Here is a 19,567-nt window from a genome sequence, read left to right as displayed (position 1 = left end):
CCAGCTACCCCACACCTCTGGCTGCCGTTCTTCTGGGCGCTGTGCAGCCCACTTGCCCTGACCCCAGCCTGTCCCTTCGGGGCTTCTCCATGTGTGGGTGCTCGGTTTTCAGAGGCTCTGCAGCAGCCTTGGGGTTAGAGGCTCTGCTCTGCCCGGCCCGCTCTGCCAGCTTCCCCCTGGGGGCATCCGGCCTCTCTTTGACTCTGGGCCGCATCCCCCAGGGTCCCCTCCCCCACCCCCTGGTCTAACGAGGACCCCCGCCCGCCCTGCAGATCTGTTGCTGCAGCACTGAGGCACACGGCTTGCCCCGCCCCTCCCCGAGTTTCCACGCGTCCATGGAGCACGCACTCGGGGCAGTCTCTCCCTCACTGCTCACTCACGGAGCAGGTGAGCACGGAGAGGAGGTAGGACTAGAACCTGGTCTCCTGGTCCCTGTCCCAGAGGTGCCCTAGGTCACTGTCCACTCAGTGCCCACCGCACCCGCTCTGGGGCCTGGTACAGCACGTGCTGCTCAATACATGTATTATCGGCAAAAGAAGGAGCCTGGGGCTGGCCGCCCACAGCCCAGCTGCCCTTCCTGTGGCCAGCCTCCTTTCCCGTTCCCGCCACGGGTCCTCCCCCTGACAGGGCAGGACAGAGCAGGGATTCCCAGGGCGCCCTGAGGCCTGGTTTAAGTGGAGCGAGGATCCCGTGCACCCCCAGTTGCTGCCCGGCCCAGGCCGGCGATCCCATTTCAGTAGGGAAAGCAGACGGTCAGGCTGCCCCTTGAGCCTCCAGCGTGCTTGGCCCCTCACTGCCCAGCTATGCTCCGGGCTCTGGTTACCTGGCCGTGACCTCCCTTCCTCCCAGCCCTCCCCCACTTCCCCTCTCCCTGCTGGCTGGACTCAGATCCCTGTTCTGGGAAACTTAGAGCCACCACAGGCTGAGCGGGAAGCCCTTAGTGGGGCAGAGGGGAAGGGACCTCCCCCCAAGACGGCTGGTGAGGGGCAGATGCTGGGTGGACGCAGGGCCTCAGGAGGGTCGGTTCACCTTCCAGTACCTGGTTTCTGTTTTTATTTTGCGGTTGTAAAGAGCAAGATTCCACGCTGGCTTCTCATTCACCCATTTATTTCACATTTTGGAGCCCCCAGTATGTGATCCGAAACACACAGCAGTAAACAAAAGCACCCATGATCTTGTCCTTTCTGTTACGCAATTGGATACGCTGCTCTATTTCTGTTTTCTGACTGCAGCCAAGTTCTCTCCATGGTCATTTCCCTGAAGCTTGGCTTCCCCTGCAAGATGCCGGCTACTCCGCCTTTTTCCAATGCCACCCCGTCTGGGACCCTGTGACACTGGGTCTGGCTCTTATCTCTCCTCCAGGAAATCAGTCCTGACCAGCATCCAGGCTCTTCCGTGCACTGAACGTTCCAGACTAGCTCTCAGATATTACCATTTGAAGGCAGAAAATGCCTGGGGCTCATAAGCACACTCCAACTATTTGGGGCCCATCCTCAAGGCAAAGGGGTGGGCTGGTCCCTCCCTGACCTTTCCCCCCACAGACTCGACTGACCTTTTAGGACACCCCCACCCCCATCCCTGCACTGCTGCCTTCCACACCAGTTCATCCAACTCCACATCTTGTGGATTTCACGTCCCAAACTGGTCCCCTTTGCTCCATGTCTGTGGCCACCACCCTGCTGTCTCCGGCACGATGGCTTCAGTAGCTCCTCCTGCTGTCCTCCCTTCTCCTCAACTCCCACAAGCCATTCTCTCCAGACTGATGTTTTGGAACAATTTGGGTCATGTCATTTACCTGCTTAATACTCTTCAGTGGCTTCTGGTCCTAAGAATAAAGTCCAAATGCCTCCCAGGGCCCAGCTCCCCAGCCCCATCTCGCCTCTGTGGTCCAACCACACCTTGCACAGGGCCTTTGCATCTGCTGTCCCGTCTGCCCGGGATGCCCTTCCTCCACCTCTCTGCCTGGTTAACTCCTCTTCACCCTTCAGATGCCAGCTCAAGCATCACCTCCACCAGGAAGCCCTCCCTGACCTCTCCAACACTGTCACCCACCCAGTAACTTTCTTTAGAAGCACTTATCCCAGATGTGGTCTCACTCTTACTTGTGTGATTATTTGCTCCTGTGTGTTTCCCTTCCTTGAGGACAGTGACTTGGCTCATTTTGTTTCACACTATGTCCCCAGCATGTAGCACAGTGCCAGCCTCCCAGTATGTGTTTGATGAATGAATGAATGCATGAACTCATTCTGGGTCTCTGGCTTTCACAGCTGGGGGTGTGTGGAGTCATGAGCCTTTGGGGATTTCCTCTTCTCTTCCTGGCCCTGGACATGGAGTCCTTGGCCTGGTCACTGTGATATCCTTCCTTAGCAGCTCCCCTCATGACCCAGTTTTCTTGTTCTAGAGACAACAACAACCCTCTGTGTTCCAGGACATGTCACCACCCTCTTCCCACAGGGTAAACATCATGGTGGCCTGAGCTGCTGAGCTGCCCACGTTCTGGCAAAAGCCCCTCCTCCCTCTCGCTGCACCCAGGCTCGGCACACCGCCCTCCCCTTCTTCCCCTTTCCCCTCCCTGGTCGTGGGGAGCCTCCAAGACAAGTGTGCAGACCGCTCTGTCTACCCACTGCCCCCGCTCTGTGTGAGGAGCCCCACTTTACAGGCCAGGATGCCAAGGCTCAGAGCAGAAGCACCCTCAGCTGCATGATCCCCTCCACAGTCTCCCTCCGTCTCCCTCCCTTTCCTGCCTGTCGGTTATTACCTGGGCTGTCTTGGCTTTTTCTGTCTCTGGTTTTTCTTTTTTTCTCTTGAGTTCTCTTGTCATCTTTTCTGTTTCTGCTGACACTTCTTGTTCTCATGCTACTGTGTTCAGGCTGTATGTGAGTGTAGTGTGAGTGTGCATGCATGTGAGTGTGTGCATGCGTGTATGTATGTGTGAGTACGAGCGTGTGAGTGTGCATGCGTGTGAGTGTGCATGCCGGCGGGTGCAGGTGAGCACCCAGATGTGGGTGTGTGAGCACGTCGATGGCGGGGGAGCATGCTGGGCTGAACAGGTATATCCTAATTAGTGGGCCTTTGGGATAGGCTGCTCTGGGGAGGACAGCGGTATGGGATTCTGCCCAGAGACTTGGGCCCTGAGGGACATCCCATAGGCCTTGGGTGCTCCGAACCGCAGAGCAAGGTCCCAGGCAGGGAGCCCCTCGGCTTCCTTTGTGGTTGACATGTGGATCTCTCTCACCTGCCTCCCCAGTTCTCCCTGAGTCGTCCAGAGCACCACCAGCCCCCACACCCCCCACCGCCTCGCTGGGCCCTCTGGGATTTGGCCGCCACCTCCTCCATCAGCTGCCACTCCCTCCCTAGAAAGCCGAGGATGGACCACACGCTGAGAAAGGTCACCGGTCACTAGCAGCTTCTCGCTGTCGGAGGAGGCTGGGTAGCTGGTCACTCCCCCTGGATTGGGTCTGTGCTGGCCTGACTGAGCCCCTCGACCCCACCTGGGAACTTGTAGCCTGGATCCCATCCCGGGCTCTGCATCAGAGGCTGCCCGGGCTTCTGTTGGGCTCCCAGATGGCAGATGAGCTATGATCCCTGGGGGCAGAGGGCCGTAGGCCACGGCAGGCACCCCACTTCCTCAGCCTCCACTTGACCCAGGGAACCCTGGAATCTGAGGAGACTGCACACTGGAGGGCAGGTGTTAAACCCTCTGTCAGTCGGCTGGGCTGCCTTGACCAGGACACAGCAGGGGTGTCACCTACCAGTCCTGGAAGTAATGTCAGGGGGAGGGGAGAGCGTTGAGGGAGCCACTAACACGGCCACCATTCAGCAGGGGCAGGGTGTAGTCGGTGGGCACCCACTCTTCACACGCACACGTAACCTCATTTGACCCTCACATCCAATGTGAGGTTGGGGCCATTATTAACCGCAGTTTACAGCTGAGAAAGAGGCCCAGAGAGGCCTCATGGCACACAGCTGGTAAGTGGCAGAGCTGGGATTTGAACCTGGGGTCCCCCGCTCTCAACCGCTATCTTATTCACCAGGCAGCCCCACAATCACACACCCGTGGTGCAGGAACTCATTCCCCGTCGGTGGGGGGATGCCTGGGGTGATCCCCCCCACTTCCCCAGCCAAGCCCAGAGCCAGGTCTGGGCTGGGGAAGTGGAAGGAGGGAGGTGTCATCCGGTCCCCCCATGGGGACACAGGGAGGGGACCTGGCACAGGGCTGGTTTCGTCCCCCGCTCACATCTGGCTGGGGCTCAGTGAGGACGCCTTCCCCAGACGGTGCTCAGGGGGGCAGATTCTTGTGGGCTGTTAATCCGAGCAAGAGACAATGGGAGGCACTGAGAACCCAGTTACACGTCAGGACTGCAGCGTCTACCTCCTTTGCCCCTTAACTTTTATGAGGCCTCCCTGGTGGCTGATATCAAAGGCCGTCAGAGGGAGGGCCCTGCCCTGCCCTGCCCTGCCCTGCCCTGCCCTGCCCTGCCCTGCCCTGCCCCTGCCCTGCCCTGCCCCTGCCGTGCCCTGCCCTGCCCTGCCCTGCCCTGCCCTGCCCTGAAGCCCGGAGACTTTGCCACCGTTTCTAGGGTGGAGGACTGCCCTCCTGGAGGGCACAGGCTGCCATCTGCTTTCTGGGCATGAGGGGAAGGGCACAGGGGGGCGGCCTGCCCCAGAGCAGCTCCCCAGGAGGTGAACCCACTATTTGTGCCTTTAGTTTTCACAACTTTGTTGGTTCCGCTGGTCAGAGCAATGCTTTATAGAAAGAAATGAACTCTCAGAACATCTGAGCTGGTGGGACCCTCAGAGGCCACAGGCCAACCTTTTCATTTCACAGGAGAGGAGAGAAAAAGGGAGGCTGCAGAGAGATGAAAGGACCTGCCTAGAGTCACACAGCGGCCAGTGGAGGATCCAGACTTGAACCCTCGGCCCACGCTGCACGCGATGGGGGGCTGGTGAAGAGTGTGGACTGAGATGTGGACACGCCTCGGTTCAGAGTTCCGGCTCTGCCATTTCCCGGTGATGTGATCTTGGACAAGCATCTTAACCGCACCGAGCCTCAGTTTTCTCATCTGTGAAGTGGGGATAATTTTCTTAGGTTTATTGTGACATTGCAATGACGTAGTACAAGTAAAAAAATGTTTAGCACAGTGTTTGACAAAAGCCCCCCCTGCAAAATGTTGACTATTATTATTATTATAAATGCCAGCAAGTCCTCGTGTGAACTGGGCCTCAGTTGGGGAGGGGAACCACAGTGGCCACACTTTCCAACCCTGAATTCAGACTCATGCCCTGACATGGTTATATGGGGACAGTGGCCCAGAATAGTTGAATCTTAGGCTGTCCCCCCAATGCAGGACCCATGGGTACCACAGAGGCACATATGAGGTTCTGTGGGAGTGTAAGGAGGGACAGATTAGTCGGCTTGCCATTGGGGGGTGCACTTCAAGGCATCCAAGCTGGACCTTGAAGGGTGCATAGGAGTCCCCAGGCAGAGAAGGGGATGAAGGAAACAGCAAGGGGAAGAGCACGCATGGAGGCTCAGAGGCCTAGAAGCACATGGCGTTCCCAGAAGCCTTCAGAGTGGCTGGAGTAGGGGCGGGGGCAATGAAGAGAGGACTCTTCATCTCTCCCCACTTTGAGGGGTGCTGCATTTTGACCCTGAAGCCAGGACCATAGTTCCCGGCAAGGGCAACCCTTCATAGCTCACACGAACTTTTTCTGTCATTTCGCAGATAAGGAGCCAGAGGCCCGCCGAGGGGGTGGCCTCCTGGGGACCCGCAGCTGGGTGGGTAGAGCCACGTGGGAGCCCAGATCCACCCGCTCTCAGGCCAGGGATTGACTAGCAGACGTGGGTGGTGGGAGCTGGGGAGGATTTACTTGGAAAACTGGGATGCACAGGGCGATGATGCGGGGCTTGCAGGAAGGGCCAGGCTGGGCTTGTAAGAGTGATGGGCAGGGGTGACAGCTGGGGGGCGACTGACACACATTATTTATGGCTGTTTCTCCGCGACTCCTTCAGGGCCGCAAAGGTAATTGAATAAGTGAGAATGAGCAAACGTGGGGGATCATTTAATTGTGGCAGAAAATGAAGTTGGTTGCAGCTGGGGGCCGCCAGCCCATTGCCGCTGGCCCTGGTTTCTGCTGAGCTGGGCAAGCAGGGCTGGAGCGGCCATCCATCCTTGGCCCGCCCCCATCTGTCCCTGGGCAGCCGACCCCATGCCAGCAGGGCCCAGGGAGGCTGGTGGTCAGGGAGTTTGTTCTTTGGGCAGCCGCTCCCCAGGCCCGCTTCTCTGCCCCAGGAAGGCCCTGGAGGCTGCTACAGACAGTGAGGGGCCTGGGAGGACCCAGGAGGGCAGGTTGAATGCCTGGGGCCTGGGGGCAAGAACAGGAGTTCAAATCATGATATTTTCACAGCAATGTCAGCAGACACGTGTAAGGCCCTTGCTAAGTGCCTGGCACTGTTCAAACCACTAATTTTTATCAACTCCGGTTAATCCTCGCATCACCCTACGAGGGAAGTGCTATTGTTATGCCCAAATTGCACAGGTAAGGAAACTGAAGCTCTGGCTCCTGACTCCTGGCCCTGGATTGAGAAGCTCTGAGATTCTGGGGGGCCCGATGGGGGGGGGCTACAGCAGTGATCAGGTGAGATGTAGCAGGGGCCTGGCCACGAGGATCCCACAGGGCCCCGTAAGCTTTCTCTCCCTCACCTCTTGCCCTATTTCAGCCTGGCTGGCCACCCACTGGGCAAGACCAGGGCGGAAGACTGGATCCCAGGTTCTGAGGCAGGAGGAGGCCCCTGTAGGCCTGGGCCAACTCATTCCTAAAGCTCTGGCCCTCTGGGCTTTGTTCCTCTGGTGTCCTTTCCAGCCCTTCTGAGGAAGCAGAGAAAATTAGGCCTGAAATGTGAGAAGCCAGTTCACCTTCCCCAGTGGCGGTGGTAGCAGGGCAGCCACAGTGGCCCCAGGGCGATGCCATGAAGGCCCAGCCCAGCTGACTGGGAGGCCAGAGCAGGGCTGGGGGCTGGGCTAGACCAGGAGGGTCCCTGCGCTTCCTGCATTTTATCTGATGACCCTACCTGCTTCTGGCCCCAGTCTTCCCCTCCATTCCCCTCCACTCCCATGCTGGCACTGGCCCTCATGTCTCACGTGGAGGGCATCCCCATCCTCTCTGTGCACCCGGCCTTCTTGGGGCACAGCCGTCCTCACGCCTCCACCCAGGCTGCGGCAGGGCAGAGCAGTGGGGCAGGGCCGATTGTCCGCCTTGCACTGGACCTCCCAACCGCCCTGCCTGTGCTTGGAGCTTGGCTGCCCAGATAGCCTTGACCGGCCACCCCCTCCAGCCTCCTCTCACGCCTTCTCTGTCCTCCCCGCTGGTGCAGGTGGCATGCTCGACATGGCAGCCGAATTCCCATAGCCTGTTGGCTGCATGGCCGCCTGCAGAATCTGTCCCGTTCTGAGTTCTGGTGCAGGGATTTGTCTATCTGCTTTCCCCTCCCTCCAACCTGCATCCTCCACCCCATGGGGCTGTGAGGTTTTTGAGAGTAGAGGGTCGTGTCTCTCTGCCTTTCAATCATTCGTTTATCCAGGTGGCACCTGCTACATACCAGGCATCTCAGGGGGTTTACAAAAACGAATCAAAGATGTCCTTGCAGTTGGTCCACACAGTGGAGTGAACACTAGGTCCACAATCCCTATTAAGTGATAGCAAAGGGGTCAAAAAGAAGGAGCCACAAGGACAGAGAGGATGAACCAGGAGAGGGCTGCCGGAGAGAGAATCAGTTTTGGGAGATGGAAAGAGACAAGCGAGTGGTAACCAACTAATGTCCAGCTTTCTCCACTTTGGGGAAGGCCCGCAGTCAAGGGATTCAACAAGGAACAGGGCGGGGGGCCTCTGAAACGAGGCAACTTATACACCTGATGCAGGAGGATGGGCTGAAAGCTGAGGAGTGGCAAGACCACATCCCCTCCCCAGCGTGGCTCCAGGGGCTGGCGATGTCCTACTTCTAGATCCGGGCTCTGGACCAGGCCCTGCCTGCAGGGTCAAGCCTCCCACAGACAGAACAAGGGAGAGGGAATACAAGGAGGCCCAATGACTCAAAGCCAAGCCCAGAAGTAGCAATCATCATTTTCACATGCATTCCAGCGACACGCTCTCTTTCCACGCCACTCAACTGTGAAGGAAGGCAAGAAACACAGCCCAGCCAGGTAGCCCCTCTGGCACGTGGAAGGAGGGAAAGCAGATCCTGGTGGCTGCCAGCAGTCGGCCACAAAGGGGTCAAAAAATCGAATTCCCATGCAGCCTGAGTCAGAAAGCTCTCAAAAGATGACGTCCACCAAAATGAGGAGAGAAACCAAGAAAGAGAGCAACCCAGCACCCGGCAAGCAGGGAATCTAATGTTGGAAGGTGGTGGAGGAGAGGCCCAGGACCTCAAGGTTCTGCAGGCCTGGAGAGCCTTGCAGGTCAGATTACCAAAGGGATGTGACCACCTTGAGAGGAGATGTTTCTTCTGATTTTTGTTTTGTTTTGTTTTGTTTTTTTCTGTGCTGCATGGCTTTGAGGATCTTAGTTCCCTGACCAGGAATTGAACCCAGGCCCCGGCAGTGAAAGCGCCGAGTCCTAACCACTGGACCGCCAGGGAATTCCCCTGAGAGGAGGTTTAAAGTCTGGTCAGAGAGTCTGACATAGATTGATGACAGTTGCACATAAATCTCAAGGAGCAAACAAACAGAAAGCCTCAAAAGGCAGCTTATTAACTTCAGGAAACAAAAAGTTTCTTAGGAGAGAAAATGTAATCCTGAGGCACTATAGGACTCAGATTCAATCATATTTACATGTTGTGACAGGAATGTAAACAGGAGATGCTGATTTAATAAAAATGGTAATAGAAGTATGAGGCAGGAGGGGGAGGGGAAATGGCAATAGATTAGTTAAATCTTAATGGGAAGTAAAACTCTAATCTACAGTAAGAAATCAATAGAGGGACTTCCCTGGTGGCACAGTGGTTAAGAATCCGCCTGCCAATGCAGGGGACACGGGTTCGAGCCCTGGTCCGGGAAGATCCACATGCTGCGGAGAAACTAAGCCTGTGCACCACAACTACTGAGCCTGCGTGCCACAACTACTGAAGCCCGTGCACCTAGAGCCTGTGTTCCCCAATGAGAGAAGCCACCACAATGAGAAGCCTGTGCACCACAACGAAGACCCAACGCAGCCAAAAATAAATAAATAAAATAAATCAATAGATAAAACCTAAAATAGAAAAATCACGGGCTTCCCTGGTGGCGCAGTGGTTAAGAATCTGCCTGTCAATGCAGGGACACGGGTTCGAGCCCTGGTCCGGGAAGATCCCACATGCCGCGGAGCAACTAAGCCCGTGCGCCACAACTACTGAGCCTGTGCTCTAGAGCCCATGAGCCACAGCTACTGAAGCCCACGCACCCTAGAGCCCATGCTCCGCAACAAGAGAAGCCACTGAAATAAGCCCGCGCACCACAATGAAGAGCAGCCGCCGCTCGCTGCAACCAGACAAAGCCCGCATGCAGCAACGAGGACCCAACGCAGCCAAAAGTAAAATAAATAAATAAATAAATAAAAAAGAAAAGCCACACATTTGTAGTATCTGCACATTGTGTAGAAGTGAGACAGAAGCAGAAGAAAATGGCCAACAAAGGTGAAAGTAAGCCTGGGGGCGGGGCGGGGCAGCTTTCTTCATCAGCCATGACATACTATTTGATTTTTACAATTATGTCCATGTGTTACTTTGATAAAAGTTAAATTTACTTAAAAAGGAGGGGAGGGTGTTTTGCCACAATAAAAAAAAAAGGAAAGGAAAGGAAAGGAAGAGGCCCCCCCCCCCCCCCCCCGGCATAACGACGTAATGCACCAAGGTGGACCCCCTTGCTCCGCTGAAGCCCGCAGGTGGATCCGGGCAGGTGGGCGGGGCTGTGGATGCAGAGGGCAAGGATGAGGGAGGTCCCAGGCTGATGTCAACGTGAGAAGCTAATCCTAGCTAATGGGTTCATCGCTCCGCCTCTCAGATGTCACAAGGGCCTTCAGCAGCTTCCTGCATACACTCCAAAAATATTCACTGGCTGCAGTCAGTAACTCTAAATCAGAAAGCAACTCCTGGGGGATGCAGCTTAGGGCAGCTACCCTGGAGAGGTGTTGGGAGGGGACGGTAGAGACCATTCTATCCTTGCCTTCCCCGGAGGGTCATCTGGGCCCAGAGCCTTCTCTGTTCTGTATTCCGTGTCACGCACAGGAGCTGGAGGGTGAGATTTGGGGGTGGGAGCGTGTCCGCACATGTCGTTTCTCATACATACACAGGTGTGCACAAGAGCCCACGGATGTGCGGACGTGCGCACATGTGAATGGTGTCTGGTTGGAGGGCTGCGAGTCTGTTCTGTCTGTTTTCACTCCCTGAACCCAGGAGCAGTACTGGGAGGCTTAGCTTCCGTCTCCTGAAGGTGTCTTTAGAGCTGGCCCTCACCCAGTGCTGTGTAGGCAGGGAAGTAAATCCTGAGAAACCCACTCCCCTGCTCTCTCCCTTGGCCTCCTCACATTTTTTCTTCTCCAGGATGCTATACATTCTCTCTCTTCTTTCCTTTGACAAACCTACTCTTAGGTGAGGCTCTGATGGGTTTGCATTTTGAAAAAGGACAAAGTGTTAAGCTAAAGGAATGAATTTTTAATGGTGGAATTTTAGGTCTTTTCCTCTTAGGAGAGGTTTTATTTGTTTTGGCTTTGGTTTGGTTTTGCCAGGGAAGCTTCCCTGTGTCCCTGGAGCCACCCTGAAGCCCCAGGCTCCCTCTTGGATGCTGCTGGACAGGTCATTCTCCCCACGAGTCACCAGAGCATTCCCTGGGGTGGGGGTCATTAGCTTCCTTTGGCTCTAAATGGGCCCCCAGCCAGGGAGGGTCTGCTCTCTGATCCTCTGCTCCACCTTCAGCCCGCCCCTTTCCCTCCTGCTCTGCCCTGGTACACCCTCCCCAGAGGGAGGTGAGGGGGGCTCTGGGGGCCAGGAGTGACTTGCACGCCCTCCCGAGGGGCAGGGGCTGGGCAAAGGGCACCCCAGCCACCTCTGAGTCTGTTTGACAGCTGTGACACCTGGGCGTGGCTTCCCTACCTCAGTCTGGGGCGGCAGCTGCCTTCTCTAAGCGGGGAGGCCTCAGCGGAGCCAGTGAAGGAATGAGTCCCTCACACACCCTCAGTCCCCAGCAGCCCACCCGGGGGCTCTGTGCACCAGAGTGGGCTGCAGGGGATGTACTGGCCCACCCCCCCCGCCCACTCTCAGAGCAGCCCAGTCGCGGGCTGGAGGTCAGGGAGGGAGACGTGCCATCTTTGGGTATGTGGCTGAGTCCCTGCTCCTCCCTGGACCTGGTCTCCTCATCCTCATTCTCCTGGCCCCGGGAGGCCCCCAGTGGAGCTGAGGGAGGGCTCGACACAGGGCGGGCATGATGGATCCTGGCAGCCCCCACTGTGGAGATCAGAACAGATGGCCGGGTCAGCTACCCGCGTGACCCTTCTGGTGGCTGTACCCAGAGCCTCGTCTCCTGGGGTGCCAGCATCACTGTTCTGGTCTCCCCAGTCTGTCCAGAGCCCCCAAAGGTCCGATGTGTGTTCAGTCACGGGGCTCCTTATGGGAAACCTTAGAGGCCTCCTTTTCCCATCACCCCTGCCCAGACCACTGGGTGTCAGGACACTGGCCTGACCTGCCGGACAAGCCTCGGCCTGAGCCAGAAGCAAGGCCGCCTGGCTCGGGTATCACTGCTGTCCCCACAGCTAGTGGGGAGGTTAGTGGTGACCTCCCTTATTCCTGCTGTGCTGCTGACCCCTGCTGGCCATCCTCACACACCTGGGAGGCCTCCCCTCCCCGCACAGGCATCAAGCGCAGGGTTTGAATACTTCCTGGGACGGGGGGCTCATCACCCCAGGCAGCAGCCTGCTCCAGGCAGAGATGCTTCTGCTTCTTGGACAAGTTCTTTGTAATGAGCTGAAGTCTGAATACTGGTTAATTCCATCTGTTTATACATTTTCATCATCCTCATCATTATCGATACTGTCTATGCACCAGGCACATTGCAAAATGTCGTTTAATCCTTTCAACACCTGTGAAGTTGGTGTCTATGTCATCCCCATTATATAGGTGGGAAACCTGAGGTCCAGAGGAAGTGTGTCACCTAAGTATGTCACACAGCCAGGAAGTCACAGAACCTGGGCTTCCAATCCAGAGCCCAGGCCCTTGCCAGCTGGGGATGTGCCCATCCCACCCCCACTGTCCGCTTGGCCCCTGTCTCCAGCTGTTCTTACTTCTCTGCCAGGCGCTGCTACCCCACATAAACTCACACCTTCTCCCCCAGACCCTGCAGCTGGATTAACTCCTCTTCCACGAAGCCCTCCCGAGACAGACAAGGGGTATGGAGGGAGCCCTCTTCCCCAGGTATCTTCTAAAAGTGAGAGGAGGAGAGGTGTCACATTCAGGAGGATTCCCATGGATCAAAAACCTTGTTTAAGGGCTTCCCTGGTGGCGCAGTGGTTGAGAGTCCGCCTGCCGATGCAGGGGATGCGGGTTCGTGCCCCGGTCCGGGAGGATCCCACATGCCATGGAGCAGCTGGGCCCGTGAGCCATGGCCGCTGAGCCTGCGCATCCAGAGCCTGTGCTCCGCAACGGGAGAGGCCACAATAGTGAGAGGCCCACGTACCGCAAAAAAAAACCCACCTTGGTTAAGCTTTAGCCAAGAGCTTCCCTGGTGTCATGCCATCTCATGTAGGGCAAGACCTTCAAACTCATCTAGTTCCATCCATCTATTCCATGTTAGCATCTCTGTTGAATGCCTGTGCAGCCTCTGCTTACATACCTCCAGTGATGGGGGGCTTATTACCTATCAAGGCAGCCCAAGGCTCAAAATAGCAAGGGCCTTCCTTCTCCTACAGAGCCGAGGTTTGTCTCCTTGAGGCTTCTGCTCGCAAGGCCCAGCCCTGCCCCTCAGGGGTCATCAGAAGTAGCCTAACCCTTCCCTTATGATGTTTGGAGCAAGGGACCATCTTCCTGCTGAATCTTCTCCCAGTCACAGCCAAGAGAGGGGGCCAGTAAGAGACCCCTCAGAGAAACTGGGAGGTGCTGGCCAGACAGGAGAAAGACATGTCACTCCCAATCCTCAGCTGAGCTGCCAAAACTCTGAGCCTGGCCCTGTCAGCTTTGGGGTGCAGGGTGAAGAGGGTTCTTGCAAGAAGTGACCTGAGTCTGCCCCCACCCCTACTTTGACCACTTTGACTTTGGGAAGTCCCAGGCCTGTCTCTTGCTGAGACGTGTTTGAAGGGAGAGGCTGCCTGGGGAGGCCCTGGCCATAGGAAGGAGAGACGGGCATGGGGGCCTGATTACCAGGTGGATAGCATGGAGGGCAGTTGGGCTTGAGCTGCCTGAAAGGTACCTACCCAACGGGACGGCCTGAGCACACGGAGCTTCAGACTCAGGTGCTCCGACTCACGGTCCCCGCTAATCTCCTCAATCCTGGGTGCTATACCTTTATTGATGCAGCCACAGACCGACCTCCCCATTGCTTCCCATAGAACTGACCATGATCCCTAAGCCCCCAGTCCCCTGCTGGGGACAGCCGCGGCCCCTTCCCCACCCCCAGGTCTGCACAGTCAGGTCTGTGGCCCTGAGTGCAGGCATTTCATTGCCTTCCTCCTGTGAGCCACTATTCCTCCCCCATTCCTTCATGCATGGAGGCAGGGCACAAATAAATAAATAAAACAAAATAAACATGCTTGTCCCTGTTAAGTTTCATCTCGTTAGATCCACCCCATCGCTCCGGCCAGTCAGCTTCCCTTTAGATCCCAGCTCTGTCATCTGACCTACTTGCCATCGTCCCCCACAGCTGTGTGGCATCTGCAAATTTGATAAAGTACATGGAGCGTGTTTGTCTCAGATGAAGCCTCCTCCCCCCATTGGGTGGCTGGAGCACAGCCGTGCATACATGCCTGTCCACACACACACACACACACACACACACACACACACACACACACACACACTTCCCTCTGTCTGGGTCCTGTCAGCCCTGTCCAGCCACCTTCAAGATCCTGGTGGGGACACTGGGCACCTGTGCACTCATTGTGCACTCATTGTGCACGTGTCCCTGTGGGGGATGGGCCACTCTGGGGACATCCACACCTTCTCACTCCACTGGCCACTCTTTAAACAGCCTCTGAGCTGGCCACGCCCTATCAGCCTCTTCCACCAAGCTTGGGGCAAGGCTGGCCAGCCAGCCTGGGTCTCGGCTCTCCGGGACGGCTGTGTGGTCCTCCCTCCCCTGCTAATCAGGCAGCACATCCTCCTCTAGGTTGTGGCTGTCAGTGTAGAGCCAGCCCGACTGCCTGGGGTGAGGACTCCTTCTCCCATGCGCCTGTTGTGCACGTCTCTCTGATCCTTCTCTTCAGGGGACCCCAGACCTTGTCTTTGGAGTAATTGCATAGCTGGAGTAGCCAGCTTGGAAAGATCCAGATCCTCACTGCAGAGCCTGGCAGACACTGCTTTAGCAGAACGAAAATAATCCCAGGGCCTAAACTGATCTTCCAGAATCTTCTAGTCCATTCCCAGCCTCCAGGGCGTAGAGGACTCAGGCAGGTTCCTCCTCCTCCCCTACTGCAATACCAGCCGTTCGTTCTTCCCTCTGGGCAGGTGGCAAAAGTTAGTCGGCTGTATCTGTCAGCTGATGTTAGTAACAAACACCCCCAGATTCTGGGTGGCTTATGCCAACATACAGTGATTTCTCACACTACTGCACTGTGGGTCCGCTGGGGATTCCGGTCCAAGCCGTCGTTGCTCCAGGACCCAGGCTGCAAGGCAGCCCCAGCAGCGGCACCACCGCAGAGGAAATGAGGCAGATCGGTACCAGCTCTCGAAGCCTCTGCCTCCTAAGGCCATTGCCACTTCCATTTCATTGGCTAAAGCAAGTCACATGGCCAGGCCCAATTTTCAAGAGAGTAGGGAAGTGTGATCTTTTTTTGTGGCAGGAATTTTGGCAAATGGCCTCAGTGACACCTCTGCATACTAGCCGTTCCTGTCCCTCAGTCACTGGAGTTCCCACCGTACCACTTGGATGCCAGTTCTCTGAGCCCAGCATGGAGTGCTCCTACACCTCCCTCCCTATGGTCTGTGTGCCCAGGATTTGGCCCTTGTCTCTCACATTTCTGCTCTACAGTGCGTGTATTTTCTCTCCTCTTCCGGTCTCAGTGTCCCACCCCTTCCTTTGAGAGGCCCTCCTCCCATCTCCTACCTTCAGCACAGGATGCGCCCTGGCCCAGGGGAGGCCCAGGTTCAGGTCTGAGCAGCCTCTGGTTCCATCCCCAGTGATTGGCTGGGAGGCGGGCCCCCCACTCATGTCTGTCTGAGCCCTTCCCATCTCTCCTTCCTTTCGATGTCCTCAGAGCAGTAGTAGCCAGGTGGAGGAGACCTCTGAGAACATGTGGCCACACCCAGGCCCTGATGCTCCCCCTGCACCTGGATGGAGCTGCTCTGAGACCCGCCCACCCCCGCCTCTCAGGGGACTGGCTTACATGAACCAATGCTTGCACTTTGTGTTGAAGTTTGTCTGTGTTTCTGTCACTTCTAACTGTAACACACACTCCTGGAGATATTGTCCATACCTGTATCTGTTCTATCACAAGCAACCAACCACCCGAAACTTAGTGATTTTGTGTGATAAAATTTCATAGAAACACACACGAAGCGCATGTCAAACTGGTGAGACCTAAATAAGGTCTGTGCCTGAGTTAACAGTATTGTATCAAGATCAGTTTCCTGGATTTGACAATGTACCACGGTTCTGTGGGGTCATTGGAGGAACTGGGTGAAGGGTACAGGAGAAATCTCTGTACTATTTAAGCATCTTTTCTTGAGTCAAAATATTTCAGATGAAGAAGTTACAATAATCATACAGACTTAGTAGCTTAAGACAACACCAGGCGTTTACCCCTGATCCACTGATGTGCCAGAAGCTTCTGGATTTGCCCCTGGGGTCTGGTCCAACCTCCTTACTTGGGATGCGGGGATGGAGGCTGGAGAGGGTCATGGGTTTAGGGGCAGAGCTGGACTCCCAACCCAGGGCTCACCCCACGTTACCCCAGGGAAGCCCCAACCTCACGCAGGGCCACTTTACCAGTCTGGCATCGCTGCCTGGGATTCTGCTTCGCACATGTTGGTGTTTGCAATCAGAAAGTTCAGCGGCCCTTCCAGTGTGCTTAAATTAGTCCCCATGAAAACCAAATCATTTCATTTGCAGAGAAGGGCTTAATTGCAAGGGGAATGAGGCAAAGGGAATTCTGTTGCCTGTTTTCATTGGAGAAAATTACTGTACTTTCCCCTGTCTCCTTACTAAACAGAAGCAGCTTAGAAATCGGGCTGTAATCACCAGTGATACCTCTGCCACCCTTTCTTCTCAGAGCCTGCTCAGTAATTCCCCTCTCCTGAGACCCTGCTCTGAGCTGTTCTTGCCTGTCTGCCTGGCTTGAGCAGCCGGTTCCAGCCCTGGTGCTGGGTAGCACCTCCCCGGTTTGGCTGGAGTCTCACCTCACCCCTGTGATGTTGAGAGGATCGCCCGAGATGTCACAGGGGCCTCAGCCAGGGATCGGCCCACACTCTTGGCAGGAAGAAACATCTCATCACTTTCTTTCGAAAACACATGAAATCTGCTCCAAGCCCCCACTCACTGGGGCTGCAGAGAAGTCACATTTCGGATGAAGGGCATCCCCAATCGATATCTTACACAAATCCTGGGGCTCGTCTGCTTTGCTGCCTGGCAAAAGGTAGGGGACCTGGACCATCTTCACCACAGCTCCTTCTGTCCTAGGATGCTGTGGACCGGCAGGTCCTCGAGGCTCTGTTGGGTGTCCCCCAGGAGGAACTCCAGCAAACAGACCCCCTCCTGTCTGGGGAGGCTGGTTCCCTCTCTGCTTCTCTGCCCAAGAACCCCACCCTGGCTCTGATAGTCCAGCCCGATTCCCACTGTGGCCAGTGTTTCCCTGGGGAGGGGCTATGGACCCTTCAGGGAGCCAGGTGACAGGCTGGTAACCTGCAGGGGGCAGGTGCATGAAGAATTAAAATATGTAGCACGTCTCGTGTTAAGAGAGAAATCCAGGAGGACTGGGCCCTAGAGGGTGTGCAGGGTGGGAGGGCAGCTACAACTCCCCACGGGGATGGTGGTCTGGAGGAGGGAGGGAGCCACGTGTAGCTTGGGGGTGGGAGGGATCAGCAGGGTGGGTGGAACAGCTAGCACAGAGGCTCAGAGGCAGGAGTGGGCCTGGTCAGGGCGAGGGTGGCAAGGTGCGTGGCCCGAGTCCGGGGAGAGTGAGAGGGCAGGTCAGAGGAGCCTCCCAGAGCCTCTGTGAGGTCCTGGCTGTTTGTCTGGAATGAAGTGGTTTTATTCTGTTCCGGCAAACCCACAGCAGCACAACAGATCTGAGAGCGGCTTCCTCTTCCTTTCTTTGGAGAAGGGAAGAGAGCTGGGCTGTCTGGGTTCAAACCCCGGCTCCATTACCTTCCTGACCTCGCCACGCCCTCAGTCCCCCCACCCCCACCCCGCAACCAGGGCAGGTAACAACAGCACCTGCGGCATGGGGCCATCCTGAGGCTTCAGTGTGCTACGGTGAGCACGCTATAATGCTATCCTGTGTTGAATAATTTTATCATGTCTTTTAAAAAAAAAATTTTTTTTTTTTAATTTTTTGGTTGTGCCACGCAGCATGTGAAATCCTAATTCCCTGACCAGGGATCGAACCTGTGCTCCCTGCATTGGAAGCACAGAGTTCCAACCATTGGACCGCCAGGGAAGTTCCTATCATGCCCTTCTTAGTAACTTCCCCTGCTACAGGGATAAGTTGACTGGCCCGAGGTCCCTGCCAATAAAGGGCAGAGTTGGTCCTGAGAATGCCGTGTCCCCACCCCCAACCCCCTGGAAACATGGCAGCACCAGGCAGCATCGTGCCCCCCACTCACCCCTTTGCCTCTCTTTTCCCGGGCGCATCATGGGACCCGCTGTCCAGATTCTCTTCTTCTCTCTTGAGCTTTCTCTGGGGATGGGGGTGCAGAAGTTGGCCTGGCTGCCCAAGGAGGGCTGTTTTGGAGCAGTTGGGTTGACTTCCTGCATAACTGCTCCCCTGATCCCTCCTTTTGGGGGCGGCTGACAGGATAATGGATTTGAGTCCACACACCTGCCTCAACGAAAGGTTTTTTTTTTTTGAGGCTCAAAGTCAACGGTATATTAATTAAGGGGGAACAGCTGCTACAGCAGTTCTTATGATAAGTCAGTGACAAATGGCCGCGTTTACCTTTTTCCCAAGCAGAGACTCCGGAAGGTGGCCTGGAGCTCCTGGGTGGACGTCCACGGGCAAGATGTGTGGGGTCTACCTCTCCCTCCCTCAGCCCTCAAGCCTCTTTATTGGTGCCCCCCGAGTCCGAGAGGGCCGTTTGTCACCGAGGAAGACAGGGCTGCAGCTTGTGGAGCCTTGGAAGGGACTGGGCGGAGCAGCAGAAACTTCTCAACAGTGGCCCCCACCCAATGATGCCCTCAGACCCCTTCCTCGGGCAAATCCCACCACCCCACGCTGTTCCTTCTGAAATCAGAGTCGCTGAAAAGGGGGCTTGGCCCTTCAAAGCTGAGAAAGGGTGCAGAGTTGAGCCGAGACGCCTCGCTTGGGGCTTTTGTGCCAGGCGCTCTCTACCATAAAGGAAGAGGCTGGACATTGGGGGCCTTTTGTTATTTCTTTATTTTGATCTCCCTCCTGCTGTCCAAACAGCATCACAGAAATAGAGCCTTGCGTTAACTCCCTTCTCAGCTTAAAATGAAACACGGCAGCGCGAAAATCTTGTACTGAAAACCAGAAAAAGGGAAGATGGGCTCATTTTTTTCTGAGTTGTGTTTCTGGGTCCTTGACTATCAATTTACCCACCGAGTTTCCAGCTAATGGGAGGACAGCAGGATGGCGCTCACGTAGCAGTAGGACCTGTGTGGACGGGCCGGCAGGGTGGTGGAGCAGCCTTCCTCCCAGGCTGAGAAAACGAAGGCCCTGCCGCAAGGGGTGCGGACCCCCAATGCCAGCAGCTCGCCCGCTGTGCCCCCAGGGTAGAGGCAGTGCTGGTGGAGAGCAGCAGGACCCCAAAGCACTCCCAGCAAACCCCTGCCTCCACTGCAGGTGGGGGACCCCCACGTGTCCCCCGGACTGTGCTGTTCTCCCCAGTGACCGACCCAGAGGAGACAAGTCTGCCATCGATGTCAACCTCCTGCCTCCCGGGAGACACCGTCAGCTGCCGAGGCCTCGTCCAACCTCACCTGCCTCTTCCTTCCTCCCCCTCCCAGGGCTGGTGCCGAGCACCTCCAGGAGCCTCTGGGGCCTCGAGGAAGGCAGAAATGGGGCGGGAGGAAAGAGGCTCTATCAGCCCCCACTCCTTGCCACCCACAGGAACCAGGCGTGCATCTTGCGAGTTCACCCTGCAGGGGAGGTCGTCACACCGTGTTATAAACGTGGAAACCAAGGCTCCGAGGTATGTGGTTTGCCCGAGAACCCGTCA

Source organism: Delphinus delphis, chromosome 10 (genome assembly GCF_949987515.2).
Source record: "Delphinus delphis chromosome 10, mDelDel1.2, whole genome shotgun sequence".
Classification (NCBI taxonomy): Eukaryota; Metazoa; Chordata; class Mammalia; order Artiodactyla; family Delphinidae; genus Delphinus; species Delphinus delphis.
The sequence above is the reverse complement of the archived record's forward strand: the minus strand, read 5'-3'. Positions refer to the sequence as shown.